This window comes from Mixophyes fleayi, chromosome 3 (genome assembly GCF_038048845.1).
Source record: "Mixophyes fleayi isolate aMixFle1 chromosome 3, aMixFle1.hap1, whole genome shotgun sequence".
Taxonomy (NCBI): Eukaryota; Metazoa; Chordata; class Amphibia; order Anura; family Limnodynastidae; genus Mixophyes; species Mixophyes fleayi.
In genome coordinates this window covers 140,082,402-140,099,786 of record NC_134404.1, presented here as the reverse complement: position 1 = coordinate 140,099,786, position 17,385 = coordinate 140,082,402, and the positions used below count along the sequence as shown (strand labels likewise).

Sequence of the window (17,385 nt, the reverse complement as noted above, 5' to 3'; positions counted from 1 at the left end):
CAATACACACATGCAAAGAACTCAAACCATAGATGTCCATAAATTAAGTTTTGTGTAATAATGAGAAATGACACAGGGAGAAAGTATTGAACACATGAAAAAAGGGAGGTGCAAAAAATACATGGAAAGCCAAGATACCAGTTGAAATCTATCAGTAATAAGAAAGCAATCCTGTCAGCTGGTTCAGCCATAACTGATGGCCTATATAAAGGTGTCTCATTACAAAGGTGTCACACAAGAAACATCTCATGATAGGTAAAAGCAAAGAGCTCTCTCTCTCAAGACCTTCACTACCTTATTGTTGCAAAACATAATGATGGCATTTGTTACAGAAGGATCTCTAAACCGCTGAATGTTCCAATGAGCACTGTTGGGGCCATAATCTGGAAGTACAAAGATCATCATTTTACCATAAACTGGCCACAACCAGGTGCACCTTGCAAGATTTCTGACAGAGGAGTGAAAAAGAATCATCAGAAAACTTGTCCAAGAACCAAGGACCACTTGTGGAGAGCTTCAGAAAGACCTGGAATTAGCAGGTACAATTGTTTCAAAGAAAGCAATAAGTAATGCACTCAACCGCCATGGCCTGTATGCACGCTCACCACGCAAGACTCCTTTGCTGAAGAAAAAACATGTTGAAGCTCATTTAAAGTTTCCTGCACAACATTTGTATAAGTCTGTGAAATACTGGGAGAATATAGTGTGGTCAGATGAGCGCAAAATTAAACTCTTTGGATGCCATAATACACACCATGTTTGGAGGAGAAATGGCACTGCACATCACCCAAAAAACACCATATCAACAGTGAAGTTTGGAGGTGGGAACATTATGGTGTGGGGCTGTTTTTCTGCACACGGTACTGGCATACTGCATATGATTGAAGGAAGGAATAATGGAAAAATGTACAGAGACATTCTTGATAAAAATCTGCTGCCATCTACCAGGATGCTGAAGATGAAACGAGGGTGAACATTTCAGCAAGGCAATGATCTCAAACACACAGCCAAGGACACTATCAATTGCTTTCAGAGAAATAAAATAAAGCTGTTAGAATGGCCCAGCCAATCACTTGACTTGAATCCAATTGAAAATATATGGAAAGAACTAAAGATCAGAGTTCATAGAAGAAACTCACGGAACCTTCAAGGTTTGAAGACTATTTGTGTTGAAGAATGGGGCAAAATCACACATGAGCAATGCATGCGACTAGTTTCTCCGTACAGGAGGCGTCTTGAAACTGTCATTACCAACAAAGTCTTTTGTACAAAGTATTAAATAAATTTCAGGAAGCGTGTTGAATAATTTTTCCCTGTGTCATTTCACATTATTACACAAAACTTAATTTATGGTCATCTATGGCCTGATGTTTTTGCATGTGTGGATTGCAAGGGTTGTTGCTGACATTTGGTATACATTTCATTACAACAACCAGATTAAATATATATTTACTGAGAAAAATGTTGATGTGTTCAATACTTATTTCACCCGCTGTATATCACATATCCTACATTGTCACATATCACTGTTAAAAATAAATTGTTCCTGCCTGTTGTGCTGAGCACTGGTGACCTCAGTATGGGACTGGGTGGAAGTTGGTACAGCATGAGTCACACAGCACGAGTCACAAACAGCCTCTGCAGACGTTGCCCCCACCCCGCTCAGCAACAGACAGTCTCGATTTTGACTGCCTGTTGCTCTCCAAGACGGGACCATCCCCTAGTAACCAGGGAAGCCTCACCACCTCGCATCGCTCATCACTCCGATCCCCCCTTTCCGCACCAGATGCCCTAACCAAAAAAATATATATATTTTTTACTTAATTTTTTTACTTCTGGCTGCCCTGGGCATATTTCTGTAAAGAGGCCTGGGGGTTGCAGCCCCAGCAGGCCCAAAGTTAATCCGGCCCCGCTCAGAACTGTGCATATCTTGAGTTCTACAGACATAAGTATGCAAGGCTCTGACCACATCCAGAGAATCCTGCAAAGCATCCAGGATAAAACTAAGATCTCACGGGGCCACCAGAGGAACATAAGGAGGTTGTACATGAAGTATACCCTGTAAAACATCTGAACAACTGTTAACAGAGCCAGGCATCTTTGAAAGAACACAGACAGAGCTGACACTTGAACCTTAAAAGAGCTGAGGCACAGACCTGCGTCCATCTACTCCTATAGAGGGTGTGTGTGTTTTATTTACATTTTGTCTAGGTGCACTACAGGTCCCAGTGGGCCAGGGGATGGCTGAAAAAGTATAGACTGTGGGACAAGCACACAGCACTGGCCCATAACTAACAGCCCATTCTTAACACAGCACTGGCCCATAACTAGCAGCCCATCCTTAAAGGATGATTTTTGGTACAATATATATTTAACTATTTAAAAAACAAGGCTATTTTAGTGTTGCTTAACCCAGTGGTACTTTATTATTATATGTAATTAATAGTCTTATATAATGAAAATAAATAATGCAACAAAAAACAAACCTCATTTTACATAGCATTTTATTTTATATGTTCCTTTCCCCTACAGCACCTGTTTTTACATACATGACTGATTATAATGGGGGATATATTTATATTATATTATAGAAATAGATTATATAATTTTGCTCTATTACAGTACTGAACAGAGGGGCTGAGTTATCAAAGTGCAAAAAGTCCTTTTGCTTTAAAAACTTGATGCTTTGCCAGCAAAAGGGCATGAGCAGAGCACTGGGTGTCAATCTGACACCCTGGCCTAGAGCTGGATTAAGGTCTTGGAGGACCCGGGGTACTTTAGACAAGGGGGCCAGTATGAAAACATGGTTATCATTTTAGACAAATACACAGGCAATACTGTGTGCACTACTGTTAGATGCACACAGGTCTGCCTTCACAAGCAGTACAGTATGAGGCGGGACATACCTCCCAACTGTCCTTGCAGTCGGACCAAAACCTGACTAGGCGAGACAGTCACCCAAATTCGGGACTGCCCAACCACATTCAGGACAGTTGGCAGACTGTCCTGCTCTCTCCTACCTGTTCTTGTCACTTTGACTACCTTTGGCTGCTGGTGTCTGGTACCTTTGAAACCTCCAACCAGCCCCGTAGTTAAATCAATAAAACAAATGTTTTATAATTAGACCTCCCTCCAGCATCAACATTAAAATAATAGTATTCACATTTAATAAATAGATCTAATTCCCTCCAACCAGCCACACCATTAAATTAATAGTATTCCCATTTCATTAATAAAACTATTTCCCTCCCTCCAAACAGCCCCAACAATAAATTAAAAATCATTTACGTTTAATTCATTTAAACATTTCCCACAACCATCCCTGGCATTAAATTCACATTGAAGAAATAGCCCTCCACAAAAGCCTCATATTCAATTAATAGCCCAAACCACCCCAGCATTAAATTATAGGTCCTGTAACCTCACCTTAAATTAATAGGTCCCCCACCATCAAATAAATATTCCCCCACCAATAAATTAAATGCTACCATCCACAATTAAACAATTAGCTCTGACTCTCACCCTACTATAAAAGAAATGTTCAAACCCCACCCACATTTCATTAAGAAACACCCCTGCACTTACAGTAAAATCCCTCCCCCCACACACTTACATTAAAAGACTCTCCAAGCCAAGCTCCATTTTTAATACAGGATCTTAGTTAAATGGGATAATTTTTTTTGTTCACCAATAACTACAATAACTCTGTGGCCATATCTTTTAGCTGAAATGTACCTACATAAGTATAAATATTACCTGTTTTATTGTTTTAAGGCGATCAGAACAAAACCAAATTTTGCAAGCTATATTCACACTGGAACTATTTCAGGGGCGGATCTAAAAAACTACTGTACCCGGGGCGATTTAGAGGGGGGGGGATTTAGGCCCCGCCCCTTTCTAACAGTTTAGGCTGCCGACGGCTGCACAGTATGTGCAGGTCCGTCCAGCCGTGACAGGCAGGGACAGTGTGCTGCCCGGCTGCTCTGATTGTGTTTTAAACACAATCAGAGCAGCCGGGCAGAACACTGTCCCTGCCTGTCACGGCTGGACGGACCTGCACATACTGTGCAGCCGTCGGCAGCAAGTGTCTGCTAGGGGGGGGGCGATGGCCCCGATCGCCCCCCCCTGGATCCGCCACTGAACTATTTGTACTTATCTATTAAATCCCCCCATTTACATAAAAAACTCCTTCCCCTCATTGTGACACACACTTACATGAATCCCCCCATTCCCCACACTTCCCTTCTTCATCTAGTGCTGTATCTTGAATCCTGCTGCATCACACATGAGACATGTTGGCAGTGGGGGAGAAAGGGACAGGGACACACAGCAGGGGAGAGAGGGCTGTAAACACATAACAGGGGAGAGTGTAGAAACGTATCATAAAAAAAACGCAGCCACAAGCTGTAAAGTTACTGGTCCCAGGGGGACGCAGCCACTGCAAGCATACAGTGCCCCAGACATGGAAGGGGCTTCCAGGCACCAGGACCCCCTCCCCGGGTTCGCCCCTGCTTTAAATGTACCTTGTTCCATTGCTGTGTAGGAGAGGCAAACTCCTCTGCCTCTATTGCTGCTCTGCACACATGGAACGGCGTCTGTCATAAGGTGCATGTCCCATGTGACACCGGGTCTCTTACGCCAATGGGATGCACTGAGGCAGCCACACATAGGGGGAGGGACAGATCTCAAGTTACGCGACCAAACGATAGAAGGTGGCTGGTCCTGGAAGAGGGTCCAGACATCAAGTACTATACTTTCCATGCATTGGCCCAAATTGGTCTTGTAGCTCCCCAAGTGCCAACATGCCCTGGCAGCCAGCAGTATGCTGGTGCTTGTAATATTACAAGCACCAGCATACCCAAACTGTTAATGGCAGCCTGGACTTTTTGGGACCTGTAGTACACCAGGTCCACCAGGGCCAAAATGTTTTTTTTTACTATAATATATTTTGTATTACCCCTCCCAGGGGGTAGAAGAGCCCTAGTGCTTTCAGCACTGCTGGGTACCCCTAGGGATGAAGGTCTGCTTTTTGTTTTGTGGACCCTATCTCTCTAGCAAATCCAGCCTTGTGCTCACCAGCCTGGGGTTGGTTGTCATTATGACAGGAGGACCCCACTGTGTCACCAGTCACAATGCAGACATTTAGCCATGTAGACATAATGAGCATGTCGAAATTCTGACTGTCATCATTATGGTGTTGACAGTCTGAATGTCGACATGTTCAATATTGATAGATCGTACTAACTCATTTATACTGTCATATTATACTACCATACAGTGGTCAAAGTGGATATGTAGTGGTGATACGGAAACTTAAAGTGACAATATGAAAAATGTAATGGGAATGTAAGTGAATCAAATTTGAATGTTTTACAATGAAGGCAGTAGGTGAAGTGGAAACCATTGTTTACTCTTCCACTTCGACCTCTGCTACCATATGATATACTTACCAACATGTCTCATTTCTTATTGTGATATACATAAGGAGGTGTGACATGGTAATCATTTGCCTAGACATCAGCCAGAAAGCTCTGAAGAAAGGAGGAGATCACTCTGCAGTGGTAACGGGAATAGGTACAATATATATATAATGACTTATTGGTAAGTTCCCAGAATGTAGGATGTGTGACTGAGCCTCGGTGTTCGCCTTTTAGGCGCAGAAGGTGGGGCCTGCGCACTGATCCATTCTAGTGGAGGGAACGGAGAGGCGATGACATGCAATTGAAGTAGAGAGAAAATGTGGTGGGACCCTGAAAAGCTTGGGTGTAGGAAGCAAACAATGGCAATGTGATCAGTGCTTTACACTGCTAGAGAAAATGTGGACTCCAGTAAGAGGGTTTTTCTATAAAAACAGCAGATAAGAATTCCTAGAGTTAGGCAAGACACCTATAGAGAAGTTATGGCAGCTACAAGTGTGAGGATGACAGCTGGCAGAGGAAACTAAATCTCCCACTTAAGACTAGATTTTATCTTCTAAGGCTGACTTGCTACATTTTAATTTTCTTAGCTTTTGAAAGGATTCAGTGCTAACTAAAATCCATTAGATTCAGTGCCACTAATTATTCTAGACATTCTATAATGATATTGCATGCACATCATCTGCCTGATGTATGTTTTGCTTCTATAGCTTGTTCCCTGGTATAATGGATTATATGGTGTGAATATGATGCAGCCTGTACTGTACACAAGGATGTTCTCTGTATTGTATTGTGCTCACTAAGATGTAGTCTGTATGTAAAGTAGAATGCTTTCTGTAATGTAATGGCCAATCAGCGGTTTTCCCATGCTCCAATCAGACAGAAGCATTTCTGATTGGCTGTTGTCTATTTACCTCTTCTTACATTCTCATTGCAGCTCCATAGGGAGCAAATAGTGTCATTCTCTTAAGGTTTTATATTATTAACCCGTCTGGATGACTTCAGAAAAGAAGAAAGACTATTCACTATTCATTTAAGAGGCTAATAAAGCGGTAAGTGAGGGCAGTGGAGGATTTTTTATTTTATAAAAAGAATTTGAAAATCAGTGAGTGTGTTTCTTTTCATATATAGATACAATTGTGGAACTACATGTTCCAGCATCTGTTTATGTTTGAAAACCATGTCTATCCCCAAGAATAGGTACAGAGGGTATTGGGTGGGTGGAAACTCTTCTTGGGGGCAGGACCTTTCCCCCACGATGGCTTTGACCCCATAAAATCTTGGGTTCAGGATGTGGATGATGGCAACATGATTTGTGTTTTACACTGCTAGAGAGAATGTGTACTCCAGTAACAGAGCTTTTCCATATATCTAAGTGGCAGGACTTCACGCAGAAGCAAAGAGTTCCTAGAGTCAGGTAAGACTAAGATGTAGATACTTATGGTAGCTCAAATGTGAAGATGACAGCCAACAGTGGAAACTAAATATATCACACTTTAGTTTACTTTTTATCCTCTAAGGTTAAAATGCACCTATTAATTTAAAACATTATATTAGCATTTGTTGTATTGTAGAAACTAGAGTATTTTGAAACCCATCCCTGCCCCCAAGAAGAGGTATAGAGGGCTTTGGGAGGGTGGAACCTCTTCTTGGGGGCAGGGGCAGTCTTCAAAGTAGCTTTGCGCTTAAGTACTTTAACCCATCTGGATGACTTCAGAAAAGAAGAAAGACTATTCACTTTACATATAAGAGGCTAATAAAGAGGTAAGTGAAGGTTATAGGGGATTTTTTATTTTATATAAAAGAATTTGAAAAACTGTGTCTGTTTTTTTTTTCATATATAGATAAAATTGTGGAATTACATGTTCCAGCATCTGTTTATTTGTGAAAGCCACCCCTGCCCCCAAGAAGAGATACAGAGGACATTGGGAAGGTGGAACTTCTTCTTGGAGGTAAGTGCATACCCACTACCATGACTGTGATACCCACAGATGTGCTTTCTCTGCCTACCAGTGTTTGCTCCTCCTACAAGTGCAAGTTCTCTTCCTTGTGTACTAGGCTCCATCTGGCAATTCTCTCACTGCGTGTTGAAGTTTATACTAGTTAACAGAAAATAGATGATCACTAAACTCTTTGGGCCTGAGTCAGCAAGGAAAGTAAAGAAAAAAAAAAGGAGTAAATGTTCTCTGAGACAAACCATGTTACAATGCAAGGGGTGCAAATTAGTTTATTATTTTGCATATAATTTAATACTGTCTAATTTTTCATGTAGCACACAAATACTTTATAGTTTTATTTTTACACTGAAATTTAAAGTTGATCTAGGACATGTCCTATCCCAATTATAAATCTGTCCCCACATTTTAAATTTACCTCCCCCTCCAATGCAACATGGTTTTGCTCAGGTGCAAAGTTACTCCATTTTTATGCTTTACTCACCTTAATGACTCAGGTCCTTCATCTCAAAGTGTTTATTCTTTTAGAAACATAAACACTACTGGGCGGGGCCCAAAGCTAACGGTTTCATGGCTATAGTGCTAACAGTCCAGGCTGGCAAAGCCAAGTGCTGGTAATAGTAAAATGTCTAACTGTGTAGACATTATGAGCATGTAGACATTATGACTATCGACATTATAGTGTAAACATTTAGAGCCTGAGTCATTAAGGAGAGCAAAGCATAAAAAAGGAGTAACATTTGCACCTGGGTGAAACCATGTTGCATTGGAGGGGGAGGTAAATTTAAAATGTGGGGCAGATTTATAGTTGGGGTAGGGCATGTCTTAGATCAGCTTTAAATTTCAGTGTAATAATATAGCTAGCAAATATTTGTGTGCTAGATGAAAAAACAGCCAGTATTTATCTTATGTGCAAAATAATAAACTAATTTGCACCCCTTGTATTGTAACATAGTTTGTCCCAGAGAACATTTACTCCTTTGTCTGCCTTAATACTCAGGCCCTTAGAATGTCGACATTTCAACTACATCCTGAGTTTCCTTAAGCCAAGTGCTCAAATTAAATTCTAAAGAACAATCCTGGATCTGTTACTATATGAGGAGGTTGCAGAAAACAAAGTTAGAAACAGTGTCAAACATATATCCTGTCCTGTGAAACAAAGAACTAAACAACAGGAGAGTTAGTGCCATGCAGGGCTTCAAAATCTGTATTTGTAGCTAGATAAATATATTTATTAATGAAGGTTATTATTTTTTTTCTTTTATTTATTTTCATAATTCAGCTCTGTTATTTTTTGGTGTTTTGGGTTTAAAAAGAGCTTTGCAGTCTCTTAGTCAGATATGTATTGTTCAGTGTCTTAATAGGGTATTCAATTTGTTTTATATTGAGTGGTGGATTGGGAAAGAGAAAGACTAGCCTTCACCCAACAGACAGGGATACTCAATTGCTATGTTACACTCTGGATTCTATTCACCGTCCACATTAGAGACACAGAATGGTCCGTTTTGTGTTGGATACAAACAAAGACCTAGTTGCGAGATATTATGGTCAGGACGGTTTGAGAACAATGTCAGTTGCAGAAAGTTAGCATTTAATTTAATATTTAACCTCACATTACAATATACATAGAGTCCAGCATTATATAGTCAATAACAGACAGGAAAGGAGAGATTAAAGTTTGCTGCAAAATGTTAATTCTTTAATAGAGAGTTGAGAATCCATCCAATATGGACACCAGGCAACAAACTAAACAGGATGTGTGAAAAGTTATTTTGTATTTGATGTTGAAGCTTGCTCAAACGAGAAAAATGCAGCAATATTGGTTGTTATACCCAACATCCTATGTTCTCTTACATGACATCTACTGTATAGCTTTTTTCCCAACACTTTACACCCTTCATCATTTGGCAGGCCTCTCAGTGTGCATTATTACCAAGCATTCCCAAAACAAATTGCTAGCAGTGATTTACATTGCTGTATGTAACCATCTTGGTCTATGTCTCATAATATAATACAAAACCTTCCACATACAAGTAGAGAGCTTGAGTGTTTCTTTTATGTGTAATGCCATCTGCGTGATTGCTATTGCCAACAGAGGAAGAAGGGAACTACACTTTTCTGGTGTGCTTGGGGCCCAACTCCGGGATTAAGAGGAGAAGTTCCCACTGACAGTAGAGGGATAAGAATGAGTGCACCAAGCAGTTGAAGTAGGCGATAGGAGTTGGAGTCAAGTTGTCATATATCCTCTGTTGCCACATATCCCCTCTTGAGCCTGTGGTCTCATATACCTGCTGTCACATATATCACATATCCCATATTGTCACATATAAAATAAATTGTTCCTGCCTATTGTGCTGAGCGCCAGTGACCTCAGTCTGCGACTGGGTGGAAGTTGATACAGCATGAGTCACACAACACGAGCCACAGCCTCTGTAGACACAGCCCCAACCTCATTTAGCAACAGGCAGCCTCACGATTGACTGCCTCTTGCTTTCCAATGACGGGACTGCCCCCTGGCAACTAGGGAAACCTCACCACTCTGAACCCCCCTTTCCGCACCAGGTGCCCTCACTGACAAAAAAAGCAAAACTATTTTTTCTTTTACTCCTGGCTGGCGTGGGCCTGTTTCTGTGGTGAAGCTTGGTGCTGCAGCCCCATCAGGCTCATTGCTAATCCGGGATATTATGACCTTAATGGATAACATCCATTACATTTTCCATAGCAATAAACAGGATTGTTGAATTTTAAGAATTAATTGACATTTTTTCTTAAATTAGTTGTTATAGATTTGGGAGGTGACTGAAAATTACATTGTTTAATTGCCATATAAGGTGGTTATTTTCACAAGAGAGATGGTATTGAAATCCAAAACTAATGATTTATTTACCAGGAACGAAATGTAAACTGAGAAAAGGAGTAGATCCAGCTGAGAGAGACAAAACGAAACAAAGTAACTCTGTGTCCAGAGTAATCAATTGCATCAAAGTTAGTGGTCAAAGAGAATTAATTGGGAACAATGATCTTAAGCTTTTGCAGAAAGAAGATCATTGGGAACTCTGTTTAGAGGAGTTTCGGTAGAGAGCAGGGAGTGAGAACCAGATTGTGGGAGATCAAACAATGTGAGTACAACGATTGTGGATTAGAAGAATATAGACCATATATTTGGGAGCAAAGAGAGAGAGATGAGAGAGGGAGGTAGCTCACTGGAGAGGATGGAATGGGTGAAACATACTTGTAAGTTTTGGAAAAAATGCCAGATAAGTGAGGTTAAATATTTGGGTAAGTTGGTAAATGAGATCTGACTACGTGTGATGGAACGGGATACAGGGACATGTAGCTAGGCATATAGAGGTAAGGACAGCAGAGTCGTTCTCTCTAGTCATATGATGAAAGAAAGATAGTCTACATGGAAGATAAGGGAGAGAGTGCAATTTGGATGGGATTCAACATGGATGAAATTAATCTTACCTTTCAGGTAGGTAGCCAGATTTTAGGCTGAGAGATCCATGGTGAATATAGATAAGAGTCAGGGACTAGAGGAGGTATTCTGCTGTACAGGTGAGGCAGCATCCTATTGCATGTCAACTCGCTTGATAGCAATAGCAGCAGCAGATTACCAATCGGTTTGTTTTCTCTTCAAAAGAAAGTGAGAATCTCCTGCACTCAATAAGATGATGAACTCATGATCTGAGTACTGACCTGAAAAGCATTCTTCCTGTCCACTTCAAACAAGAGCATTGGACAAGTCAGCATAGAAGATACAACTGCAGACACTGGCTTATAACATTATCACAACTGTGTATCCCAGAGAAGCCTCTTCATGACCCACAGTGTGTGTTGTATGTGTTTTTCTTTCTTTTAGTTCAAGTTTCTTTCTCAAATGATTGGTCCGATTAATTTTGGAATATAACTGGTTCAATAAATAAGGCTAGTATATTGAACAGAGCGGCTAGCATAATGTGTGGAAGTATTCTGGTCTAATATGTGAACGGTAATGGTGCAATAATAGTAATAGCATTGCATTTTGCCATATTTGTCTTGGGTGCTAAAAAGTCTTGGCCTGACACCTTCCAACACTAGAGTCATACAGTATATTGTGCCTTGAACGGTTATTTTAAATCAAAATTAACTAGGGAAAGGAATATTTTCTTTATCTAAAATGATATCTGAATGCACAAAACACACATTATTTAGCTGTGGTCACCACAAATACATTTATTTTAAACACATGTAATGTTCATGAGTGATAAAATGATGGTGTTAGGAAAATATTTATCCAAAATGTTTTAGAGATATTTATTAGGCAAACATAAGCGCCCACAATACCATCATAAACAATCCAGCGATAGCTGATTGTAATTACAAAGAGACACATTTTAAATGTAATTGTTCTGGGTCTTCAAAGTGCAATGCAACTAGATCTGCCAATTGCTATTTTCTCACATAATTATAGTAGCTCAATAATGAAACACCCAAGCAATATTATATCATAAATAAACAATTAAAGGAAGAATGGGATAGGTAAGAGATAACAGCTAAAAAGGTGACCTGGTTTTTGCCTTTATTTCATAGGTGAAATTGAAGCTCTATTAGCTTATAATAATACAAGCATATGTTTAATGTCATCTACATGGCTCTTTTAGTTACTGCACAGCTACAAAACCATGCGATAACACCAAAGTATTCCCAGCTAATATTAACTAAGTGGATCAATGAAAGCTGTGTTTTCACTCTTACAATGAAATGAGACTATTGCAGTTCAGCTGATACATCCTTTATCGCAGGGCAGCAACCATTCCCTACAGGCTTTTGGAGTAATATTTCCTAACTTGACACCCACTTTATCTACCATCTTTGTCATCTGTTCAAAAAACAGCTTCATTTATAATTTCCTGCCAGTGGACATTATTATTAATGGGTAGAACGGGGCTGATGAAGATGAGCTGTTTTTGGTTCACTGTACAGTATGTGGCCCTCTTAATAAAACTCCTTGGAAATCATCTCACCCTCATACATTTAGAACGTATGATTGATGGATGCTCTGAATTTGATGAACCAACATTATTCAAAAACTTGTGTCAAATATAATTGTGAATCTATTCAAAAGCTCTTACTCCTGAATGCTCCAAAATTGTATATTGACTCTATAATAAGCGAGTACAATATGCTTATGATTTTTCAGTAGAGAGTTAAGATATAGACAGTGCAAATAATTTAGAAGTCTACTACCAATAAAGTTTAGCTAATTCATAAAGCTAAAAGGGGAAAATGCATATAAGAGTTAAAGGGTGACATGCAGGGCCATCTTTTCCATTGGGCACGATGGGCAGCTGCCCGGGGGCCCCGCGGGGAAGGGGGCCCCATAGGCAGGGCTCTTAATGAGAATAAATAATCCTGCAAAAGAAAAAAACCTGCAAAAAAAACCTTCAAGGGTCACTGAGCAAGTACATCTATCTATCTCTATCTCTATATATCTATATCTATATCTGTATACATCTATATATCTATATCTAGGGGCCCCGGTGCACTGCTTTGCCCGGGGGCCCATAATTTTGTTAAGATGGCCCTGGTGACATGGTGGTACAGAGGTTAGCATTGTTGTCTCAAAGCACTGTGGTTCTATTCCAGCCAAGGTACTAACACTATATAGGGCCTGATTCCTTTAGGAAAGTAAGGCGAAAGAAGGAGTAAGTTTCCTTCTGGACAAACCATGTTACAATGCAAGGGGTGCAAATTAGTTTATTATTTTGCACATAAGATAAATAATGGTTGTTTTTTCCTGTAGCACACAAATACTAGATAGATTTATTTTTAAACTGAAATATAAAGTTGCTCTAGGACATTCCCTACCCCAACTATAAATCTACCATCAGATTTTAAATCTACCTCCCCCTCCAATGCAACAGGGTTTTGCCATGGTGCAAAGTCACTCTGTTGTTCTGCTTTACTTTCCTTAATGAATCAGGCCCTATATGTTATTTACATGTATTCATAGGTTTCCTCCCACAATCCCAACCTTACTGTAAGATTAATGCTAGCGTGTGTATGTTTCTTTGTAAATGTGCTAATGTGCTGTGTAATATGTTGGTATAGCATCACTTTACACGTAACTCCATATTCACAAACATCTGTACTGTTGTTTCTAAAGCCACTACAGTCAAAATGACAAAAGTAATTTTAAAACTGGGATTAACCCAAGTCAGCTACAGATTTAAAAATTTGCGAATTCAGTGTTAAATAGACCAGCCTTTAGATGAAAATATTTTACTTTACATTTGACACTACCATGTTTATATTCACAATCACTAATATTTGTGGATCCTGCTTAAAAAGTCATTTTCAACATAATATTTAACCTCTTCACCACTTTTCTCACCCCTCTACTCAACTTATTTTGACACTTTTTGGGCTGATCGCATTCCAACATCAATATCAATAATTTGTTTATGCAGCACCCAGACAACTTATAACTTTTTTTTTTCAGAAGACTTTTTCAGAACATACCATTAGTTTGTTTATACCTCCTGACATGGCAAATACAATCTACCCAAAATGGCCAAACAACTTTTGTTTTTTATTGAAATTGCAAGAAAGTGGACTAAATACCACCAAGTAATACTTTAAGCTTCTTGCTTTGGCATCAATCCACCTTTCCAAAACAGCAAACATCAGGAATCTGCACTTGAAAATGATAAACCATTGTCTGTAATGAAATGCATAAAATGTGTAGGAATAATATCGCTCTCTCATTGAGGTATATCATTTTGAAAATTAGGCAGCCCACCACATCAAATGTGGGGTACCACTGAGTTTACTGAAGTTAGGATAGAGGAGATCTGGGTGTTTTGTAAACCCTCCATTTATGGACTTCTTATAATGTAGGGTGTTATGGTCTGAGGATCATCAATCAATAACTACTAAGGGGCCACTGTATTTGAAATTGGGGCTCTCCTCTTTCAAATGAGGTATCCCTCAGTTTATTGAAGCCAGGACGCAGGAGATCTGGGCTTCCTAACAGTACTATCCTACACCATCCCTGGACTTCTTAATATTGTGTAGTGTAGGGTGTTATTTTCTGGTGATCACACATAATCAGAAGACAATAACTTCTAAGGGGCCACATAGTCTGTAGGTGCCAGGGTAGATTGGACACTTTTTGTCCCTTCCCCCATCCCTTTGTTATGCAGATTTTTTTCTGTAGTGTAGGACTGAGTGCTGACACCCTCAGTGATGTCATCGCACCAATGACAACACACACCCACCATTCCTGCAATACAAAAATCGGTATGATGCTCTATCCTGGGAATGAACATTGCACAAAATGTGTCTCATTCAAAACACATAAATACATAGGCGAAGATCATAAAACTAACTAAAACTTGTTTTTTTCTGTCATGTGAGAATAACCAGACTCCAGGATACAACTTAGAGAGGGGTTTCAATGTGTTTTTTCTAGTATTGCTTTAAAGAACACTGAAGCCTAAAGCATGTACTGTGCTTACTCAGTTTAATTCAATACAATTCTATTAAAGAAGTATCTTGGCAATTGTGCTTGTAAACGTTTATAAACAGATTACTGAAATGTCCACCACAAATACATGGTAACAAAACCACTGCACTCACCTTCAGGTTCACCACACAATGTGCACTGAGACTCTGTAATGACAAGAATATTAAATATTGTAAGACTTCAGCTGTTCTCTCATTTATTAATACAAACATGGACCACAACAAGATTGCAGTTGTTTAAACTTTTAAAGGATAATATCATGATTTATCCTGAATCCAGTGTAAATTACAAATTGTTCTGAATGTACTGACAATTTGATAATATTTTAGCCAATTATAATGCTTTACTTATTGATTTATTTAATTATGGTTTTTTGATGGTTGTCTCTTTGTCTGTAAACATTTGTGATATGGAATAAAAGAATAACTAAAACTTTCTAGACAAATATCAATTCCACATTCTATGTAGCAATCAATTCTGCAAAGCTCTACTCTCCAAGGGGCATATTCTGACAACTACTATTATTATTATTATCATTATTATTATTATTATTATTATTATTATTATTATTATTATCTAATGTGCACGTGAAAGCAGCATATGAAATAAAAAACTATCTAGCGTTGCACCGCTAAAATTGATGACCTTAACTGAAAAATTAAGTAGAACCCAAATGTGCACTCACTGTATTACTGAAATGACTACACGTGACTCTGAAATAGCACTTTATAGCAGCATATTCACAGTGAATTTTGGTTGGCAATTGTGAAAAATGGCCGCATTTCGGCCATTCAAGACTCTAACTGAAATGGTTGCAATACGACTATGTGAAGTCTCTAACTGAAATATCTGCGATGCGGCCATGTCAGGTCTCTAACTCAAATAGCTACGATGCGGCCATGTCAGGTCTCTAACTCAAATAGCTACGATGCGGCCATGTCAGGTCCCAACTCAAATAGCTGTGATGCGACCATGTCTGGTCCCAACTCAAAAAGCTGTGATGCGACCATGTCAGGTCTCTAATACAAATAGAGACCTGACATGGCTGCATCACAACTATTTGTATTAGATACCTGACATGGTCGCATCGCAGCTATTTGTATTAGAGACCTGACATGGTCGCATCGCAGCTATTTGTATTAGAGACCTGACATGGTCGCATCGCAGCTATTTGTATTAGAGACCTGACATGGTCGCATCGCAGCTATTTGAGTTGGAGACCTGACATGGTCACATCGCAGCTATTTGTATTAGAGACCTGACATGGTCGCATCGCAGCTATTTGAGTTGGAGACCTGACATGGTCGCATCGCAGCTATTTGTATTAGAGACCTGACATGGTCGCATCGCAGCTATTTGTATTAGAGACCTGACATGGTCGCATCGCAGCTATTTGTATTAGAGACCTGACATGGTCACATCCCAGCTATTTGAGTTGGAGACCTGACATGGTCGCATCACAGCTATTTGAGTTGGAGACCTGACATGGTCGCATCACAGCTATTTGAGTTGGAGACCTGACATGGTCGCATCACAGCTATTTGTATTAGAGACCTGACATGGCCACATCGCAGCTATCTGAGTTAGAGACTTGACATGGTCGCATCTAAGCTAACTCAGATTCCACATTCAAAATTTCACCTACCTTTGAAACCAGTAATGGAAACAAATTACAACCATAGACTGCTCTCAAGTATAACATCTGTCCAGGCTCCAGGAACCTTAACAGGAGTTGTCTATGCATATGTTAATTGACATAAATAGCTGACTACACCTACAGTTGGTCCATGAGGACATTTTTTATGCCTTGTACTCTATGTGCTCAATTGGCTTTTGTTTAATATACTTAAAATTCAGTAGATTGTTCACACAAATAAATTACATTTGTGCTCCCCACAATGAGAAGTGCAGCAAGATCAATGTACTGTCATTGACTAATGCAGTTTTAGCTATTCTCCTTAATCTCTTGAGGTTTCCTTGCGAACAAGTTATAACCACGTTTTTCAGCATGGTTGTGTTTATACAGTCAGGCTGCCTGAGGAAATTATATTTTGGAGAAAGTATTACAGTTATACTGCTGTGAGCTTTTAAAAGGAAACTGCTAGTTTGAAGTGATGTAACAGTTGTCTGGGTATAATCAGTCACAGTGTTCTTCAGTCAGCTTCCAGTGGAGAAACTCTAGGACATGTGTGTGAGGACTATAAAGTTGCTTCATACATATTAGTGAGTACTGACTCCTTCAGTGGGAAATTCATCACTCAATCCAACAATACCTTTTCTTAAAACAATTTTTTTGATCCTTCCATGCAAATGCTCAGTGAGACTTTGATTGTAACAACGATATTGTGACAAGTGATGCTGACATAATGAAATAGGTTCACAAGCTGTTACATTAGGCCATCAGTAATCTAAATGATCAATCGTCAATCACTTGATTGTGGGTTGTGATTGGTCCTCCCATTCACACATCCCCTCTACTGACATTTAACATTTGACATTTAAA

The 17,385-nt window shown here is 39.5% G+C and overlaps 1 protein-coding gene and 1 long non-coding RNA gene across 3 annotated transcripts in view; one reads left to right on the top strand and one right to left on the bottom strand.

Moving 5' to 3' along the window:
* Positions 1-14,486, top strand: part of LOC142144073 (uncharacterized) — a 31,199-nt gene extending 16,713 nt beyond the window's left edge. Inside the window, exons 2-3 of the long non-coding RNA XR_012689649.1 lie at positions 7,262-7,369; positions 11,016-14,486. This is a non-coding gene — a long non-coding RNA (uncharacterized LOC142144073). The remainder of the gene's footprint in view (positions 1-7,261; positions 7,370-11,015) is intronic.
* Positions 1-17,385, bottom strand: part of DLGAP2 (DLG associated protein 2) — a 953,423-nt gene that overhangs the window by 299,190 nt on the left and 636,848 nt on the right. For both annotated transcript variants that reach the window (XM_075202469.1, XM_075202471.1), the window contains one exon: positions 14,996-15,028. The gene's annotated coding sequence lies outside the window, so the exon portion shown is untranslated. The remainder of the gene's footprint in view (positions 1-14,995; positions 15,029-17,385) is intronic.